This window comes from Momordica charantia, assembly GCF_013281855.1.
Source record: "Momordica charantia cultivar OHB3-1 chromosome 2 unlocalized genomic scaffold, Mcharantia_2.0 BLBB01000002.1, whole genome shotgun sequence".
NCBI lineage: Eukaryota > Viridiplantae > Streptophyta > Magnoliopsida > Cucurbitales > Cucurbitaceae > Momordica > Momordica charantia.
Genome location: NW_028275160.1, coordinates 18,997,938 through 19,004,881, shown reverse-complemented (window position 1 = coordinate 19,004,881; position 6,944 = coordinate 18,997,938). Strand labels below are relative to the sequence as shown.

Below are 6,944 nucleotides of genomic sequence, written 5' to 3'. Positions count from 1 at the left end.
CCGGTCGCTGTCAGCCAAAGTGATCCGACAAGGATACTATTGGCCGACCCTCAGCCAGGACGCCAAGAAGTTCGTTAGAACTTGCGACAATTGCCAACGCTACGGAAATATAATCCACCAACCTCCCGAGCTGCTCACCCCCATCTCGGCCCCATGGCCGTTCGCGCAGTGGGGGGTAGATATCATTGGTCCTTTCCCTTTGGACAAACGCCAGACCAAGTTCGCTGTGGTTGCTGTGGATTACTTCACAAAGTGGGCCGAGGCCGAGGCGCTCTCCCATATAACGGAATCCAGAGTCACGTCCTTCGTATGGACAAATATCATATTTCGCTTTGGTATACCGCAGGCCATTGTGACAGATAATGGGAAGCAGTTTGACAGCGCCAAGTTCAAAGACTTGTGCAGCAAGTTTGGCATAAGTCACCTTAGCTCGTCCCCCGCACACCCGCAAGCAAACGGACAGGTGGAGGCAGTGAACAAGATCATCAAGCGAGGCATCAAACTTAGACTGGACTCCAAGAAAGGCAGGTGGGCCGAGGAGCTACCAGAGGTTCTATGGTCGTACCGGACCACCCAAAGAGAATCGACGGGTGAGACCCCGTTCTCCCTGGCCTTCGGCTCCGAAGCTGTAGTCCCGGTTGAGATCGGCGTGCCATCTGACAGAGTAGAGCATTACGAGCCTACAGCAAATGAGGAAGAGCTGCTCCTCAACCTCGACTTGTTGGAAGAAAGAAGAGCAATGGCCCAGCTGCGCCTGGCGGAATATCAGGGCAGAATGGCCAGACATTACAACGCCCGCGTTCGACCTTGGACCTTCCAGGTCGGACACCTGGTCTTAAGGAGGGTCCAAACCCATGTGGGTGCCCTTGACCCGACCTGGGAGGGGCCGTTTGAAGTCAAGGGAATAATCCGACCTGGGACGTACATGTTGGCCGATCTGAAAGGAGACGTCCTCGCGCATCCATTGAACGCGGAGCACCTGAAGCGTTATTATCCTTGAAATGCCGAAATGGTTCTCAATGGATCTGTAAAAACTGTTTCAATCGGAAATGTGATGATTTAATTTCATGATTCCGAGTTCGACCAGAAATTAAATGGGGGCCACGGACTCCCACACGATCACATTCCAGCAGTCGGTTAAAGTTCAATCCTCCAAAACCTAAGGGTACGAGGTGCGATGCCAAAACCACTGATGAACTTAAAATTCAAACCTTCAAGGTGAAGGGACGATGTGAAAAGTTCATAATGGTCAAGCCTTTGAACTTGAGGGTACGAGGTGCGATATGAAGAACAGCTACGGACTTAGGATTTTAGCCTTTTAACGTTTTTTAAGTTGAGGGTGCAATGTTAAAAAATCCAGAGTTGGTACAATGTATTGAATACTAGACAGAGATTCGAATTCAAAATTTCAAGTATTTTTGAAGGCGCGACCTCAAAAGTACGAGGTGCGAGGTGACATTGGCTTTAGCTTAAAGAAAAAGCAAAGAAAGGAAGGCAACAAAGTAAAAACAAATGGGAGCTTCTTTATTGAATGGAGAGCAGAGCCAAGGCTTATAGACCTTGCAGCTCTGCCCTGACACTTACAAACAAAAAAAAAAGATAAGAGAAGAAAGACAGCGAAAAGCCTCTTGAAGGGTGGTCGCCTAAGAGCCTGCTTGAAGAGCGCCCTCTTGAGTGGTGCCGACCTGATCCTCTTCGAGGTCGGAGTAGTCAGAGTCCAGATCTCTGACATACTTATCCACCAACGCTTGGGGGCCAGGGGTGCCGCTAGGCCCAGACGCCCACTGCTCAGCATACCTCTTCTTCAGACCACCGAGATCGATCTGAAGGTCTGGCATGTCGGAAGCAATGCCCTTCATGAGAAACTTGATGCCCGCGTCAGAGAAGTCTTTGGCAAATCCATCGAAGTCAGGATGTTGCCTAAACGACTCCTCCAATAGGGCTCCATTACTGAGACGCTCCTTCACTGTCTCCAGCTCGGCAGTCGCATGCTTCAGCTCCTCCTCCTTCGCTTCAAGCGTCTGGAGCATGTCGTCCTTCTCCTTGAGGAGTTGGAACTTCTCCTTCTCCAAGCCCTTGGTGATAGCATGGGTAGCTCGGAGCTGGGCCTTGCGTCTGTCCTCTTCTTTCTTCAGCAGCTCGGCCTTGCTCTCCACCTCGGCCTTCAAAATTTCCACCTTAGAGTGAGCCTTCAGCAGCTCATCCTTCATGGTGGAGGAAGCAGCCTCCAAGGCAGCAGAGAACTCCTCTTTCTCCCTCGCTGCCAGAACTTCCCTCCCATCCAGCTCGGCCTTTACAGCCAGAGCCGATTGAATGGAAGCAACAAACGCCTGAGGAAAACACCAAGAAGAAAATTAGACTGAGCTACCTGTTAGGTAAATTGAGAAAAAATGGAGACACCAGTCTTACCTCGGCGGCGTAGTCGATGGTCCTCTGTACAACGGACCCTGGGTCACTTACAAATTTGGACGCCCTCCTTAGGCAGCGGTCCAAACTTGCAGCCGAGATGCGGGACACCTGGTCCCTCACCCCAGAACTTGACGGCTCAACTCTGAACCGTACCGTCACGTCGGACGTCCCGCCCATCCTGGCTTCAGGATCGTCCATCCGATCTGCGAAGCTCGCAGACAAGACCCCACGAGCTCCGACCTCCAAGGGGGAGGTGGTCTTCTTCTTCTTCCTCCTTCGCTTCAGAGGGACTTCCTCCCTCACCTCCTCGCCCAAGGGCGAGACGTCCACCGCCTCGGTCTGATCCCTGGGGCGCTTCTCCCTCGAAGGACCCCCAGAAGACTCCAGCTCGATCACTGGGGCTGGATCTTCGGAGGCTGGCCCTACCACGGTAGGAGTGGCAGGTTTTGAACTCTGGGCGGCCTCAAGAGCATGGGCTCGGCCATTGGACTTGCGTTTCACGTTACTCGCAAACCCGCAAACCATGGCTGCAAAACAAAGGAAAGAAATCAGCACAAAGTTAGAGGAAAAGGAGGGGGTAGCAAGCTCGGCATACCTAATTCCGAGTTCGGCCTTGAGGATTCAATGGAACGACCTACAGGGTTGTAATCTAGCAGCCCGGACTCAAGCAGCAGCTTGTCGGTCACCAAGGTTCCGACCTTCCTACCCCTCGGAAAATGCTCCTTGTAATATTTCAACGTGTCGAAGGAGGCTTGTGTAAGCTCGGGGACTGGTCGGATTGAAACTGCACAAAGACAAAATCCGAGTTAGACCTGAATGACAAGAAAGAAAATCACAAAAAAGTAAGAACTACTCCGTACCTAGGTTCCCAAACCTAGTGGGAATGTCAAAGAAGGAACGACCTGACTCGTCCTTTGCAAGCCATTCCCCAAAAGCGTAGAACCACTTCCTCACCCATCCCTTGATGGAGGTCGGCCCCTTAACTATACCGCATGTGCCTTTCCTTGCGCACATATAGAACCGACCAGGCTTCTTAGCTATTGATTACGCCTGTTTACATGCGTAAAAAGAAGGTTTTAGATGCTGTTTTTACAATGTTTCAACTTTTGTTTCGGATTTTTCTCGATCGTTTGAGTTCCAATTCATGCAAAATTCATATATTATGGTTTGTGGTTGGCTTATATTGTATTTATGACATTTTAGGACCATTTGGGAGTGCAAATTAATCAAAAGAAGCAAAAAGACGGAAAAACCTACATGGGAGGCGCCAGGCGCCTGGGAAGCCTGCAGAAAAACTGGTTTTCTTCCAACTTTGCCCTTAATGAAACGCGTCTTCCAATGCGTTTTGGTGGTTCCAACCGATGCATACGTGTAGAAGAAGTGTTCCACTATCAGTTTGAGCACGATTTGGTCAGTCAAAAGAGTTGGAAATGGGTGATTCACCATCGTTTTAGGACCTACCTAACCAATTCTGCACAGCTATAAATTCCAGCAACTTCTCCACCAAAATCATCAAGCCTTGCATCCTTCTCTTGATCATTTTTAGTGTTTCTTTGTTGCTTTCTAAGTACTTTTGAGTTGCTTTCATTAGTTGCTTTTGGTTTTTAAATCCCGAGTACTTTACATTCTTTTATTGAGCTTTGTTTTGTTTCCATTTGTACTTAGTTATTTACTACTTATTCAAATATATAAAAATCTAGCACTTTGCTTATCTTCCCTTTGCCTTTACTTTATTTTTAGTTAAGAGAGTTGTGTTTTTGGAGGAAAGAGCACGTGACACTCCCCCTTGCTTGAAAGAGAAGGGCGAAGCTCTCAATCCCGATAAAAACTCTCCGTTAGTTAACTTTTGTTTTTCACACATGCATTTCACATTCAACCATTTTACTTGCTGTATTTTCTTCAATATGTCTTTCTAAATTCCCGTCTCTAGCCCGGTTATGGATAGTTAGCCTTTTATGTCTAAAAAGGGTTGCTAAGAAGTAGTGTTTTTGCTTTCCATTCATTGCTCAACATGTTTTCCCAAAAAGTTAGGATTTAGAGAAGGCCACTGTAAGTCTTAACAAGTCAATACTGAAAAGGTTGCTTATTTGCATTGTTAAGTGGTTAAACCGAGGAGAGGAGCGCCTTAGACATAAGGGTTCCGCTTAAGTAGCCTAGACATAGGACCTTAACCCGAGGTTGCGACTATTTCCATCCTAAAACTAAGATATCTCTCATAATAGACATATTAGGGAATGTCTTAGGACTTTGAACTTGCTTAGACATAAGTCAAGTGAGAAGCGTAGTCGTTGGTTTCTAAAGTAAAATGCATATTATCCTTAGCATGTCCTTGATTCTTTGTTGGCTAACTTGAAGTAAATCGGGCTAGGTTTTATTATTATAAGTCCAAATCCCAAATCCAAAACCATTATTTGTGACCACTTCCCATTTTACAAGAATCACTCATTTCAACATTCACTATTCTTTAAAACTTCAGAGTTTGGAAATTATTTAGAAGTCCTTGAGGATCGATACTTGGATACTCCATCCATTTTATATTACTCTGACAGGTGTGTGCTTGCATCTATATAATTGTTACCACGCTTAGTGCGTGCGTTCAGCATAAACGCCCAGTCAAGTTTTTGGCGCCGTTGCCGGGGACTTTAGTTTTAAAATTATTTTCAAATTCTTTTAGTTTTTATTTTTGTGAATTGTTGTTGGGTGTAATTTCCATCCACCGTTTTTGTTCTATATTTTTGGTCGTTTATCTCACAAGGGTAAGTTAAAGTGCATGAGCACAAGATCTTTTCTTCTACCCCTTAACCCTGAGATTGAGTGGACCCTTCGAAAAACTCGAAAGGAGCAAAGACTTCAAAAACAACTAGAAAAGCAAAAAGAGAGAGAAGGTGAAATCAGTCCTGAAAGTGAGGTAGAGAGTACGAGCACATCAATGGCAGATATTCCACCTCGTGATCCGGTTGATCCACCTGCTGTTAACGGTAATATGAGGGATCATGCAAGAAATGATGAATTCAACCATATCCAGATGGCGGACAACAGAGACGTGGCAATGCGAGAATATGCCGCCACGGCTTTTCAGAACTTTGATTCAGGAATAGTCAACCCTATTCCAGCCCACGCAAACTTTGAGCTTAAACCAATGATGTTCCAAATGTTGCAGACAATTGGACATTTTGGAGGGCAGGAACATGAGGATCCACATGATCATCTGAAATCATTCATTCAAATTGCAAATGCATTTCAATTACCTGGTATAACAGACGATGCTCTGAGACTAACGCTTTTTCCATTTTCTTTCAAGGACCAAGCTAGAGCATGGCTCAATGCATTTCCACCGGGATCCATCATCACATGGGGGTCGTTAGTGGAGAAGTTCTTAACAAAATTCTTCCCACCTACTCGCCACGATGATATCAGAGAGGAGATCATCTCCTTTAGACAGTATGATCGTGAACCTGTTCACGAGGCGTGGGAGAGATTTAAAGAACTAATCAGGAAATGTCTGAACCATGGCTTGCCGGCATGCATCCAGATAGAACATTTCTTTAGAGGTTTAGATCATCCTACTAAGATGATGCTAAACAATGCTGCCAACGGAGCCTTTACAAAGAAGACATTCAACGAGATAGTTGACATCCTAAATGACTTAGCTTCACACAACGAACTATGGTGTTCGCAAAGATCTAGGGCAGCACCAAAGAAGCAAGATCCAGCTGGAGTTTTGGCTCTGGACATTGCGACCTCGATGCAAAAAGAGATGGTTACAATGAACCAGAGGCTAAAAGAGATGGCATTGGGAATAAAAAATCCATTAGCCACGCCGATACAACCTGTGCAGTCGGATTATTGCACTCCTGCCCCTGTTTGCCAAGTCAACGATCTCATTTGTTCATTTTGCAGTGAAAACCATATTTATGATAATTGTCCACATAACCCTGCTTCCGTTTTTTATGTAGGACATGGGAACAATAGGAACTTTAACCCATATTCGAACACCTACAACCCAGGTTGGAGGCACCACCCTAATTTCTCATGGGGAGGACAAGGAGGTTCGAGCAGTTTTAATCAAGGGCAGAGCCAACAGAACAAGCAGCCCTATGTTCCACCTACACAGCAATACATCCCACCACCGTAACAGCAGTACAATCAGAGAACACAGACTCCACCAGTTCAAAATAACAACTCAAATCTTGAGAATATGATGAAGGAGTACATGGCCCGAACCGACGCAGTGATACAATCCCAAGCGGCATCAATGAGGAATTTCGAGACCCAATTGGGACAGCTCGCCAATGAATTGAAGAATAGACCACAAGGTTCTTTTCCAGGCCATACTGAATTACCAAAACGAGAAGGGAAAGAACAGTGCAAAGCTGTCACCCTCAGGAGTGGACTGGCATATGATGGACCAACAATGCCAACAACAGATGTACAGATTCCGTCCACTGAATCAATTGTAAAGATACCAGAAAATCCAACAACACCAGAAAAAGAAAATATTAGAAAAGGTAATGAGGACACCCCGAGTGTTCCTC

The 6,944-nt window shown here is 46.0% G+C and overlaps 1 non-coding gene across 1 annotated transcript; it reads right to left on the bottom strand.

Moving 5' to 3' along the window:
- Positions 1 to 5,818: 5,818 nt before the first annotated feature.
- Positions 5,819 to 5,925, bottom strand: LOC148212983 (small nucleolar RNA R71). The gene has a single exon (XR_015789510.1). It is a non-coding gene; the product is annotated as a small nucleolar RNA R71 (small nucleolar RNA).
- Positions 5,926 to 6,944: the final 1,019 nt, after the last annotated feature.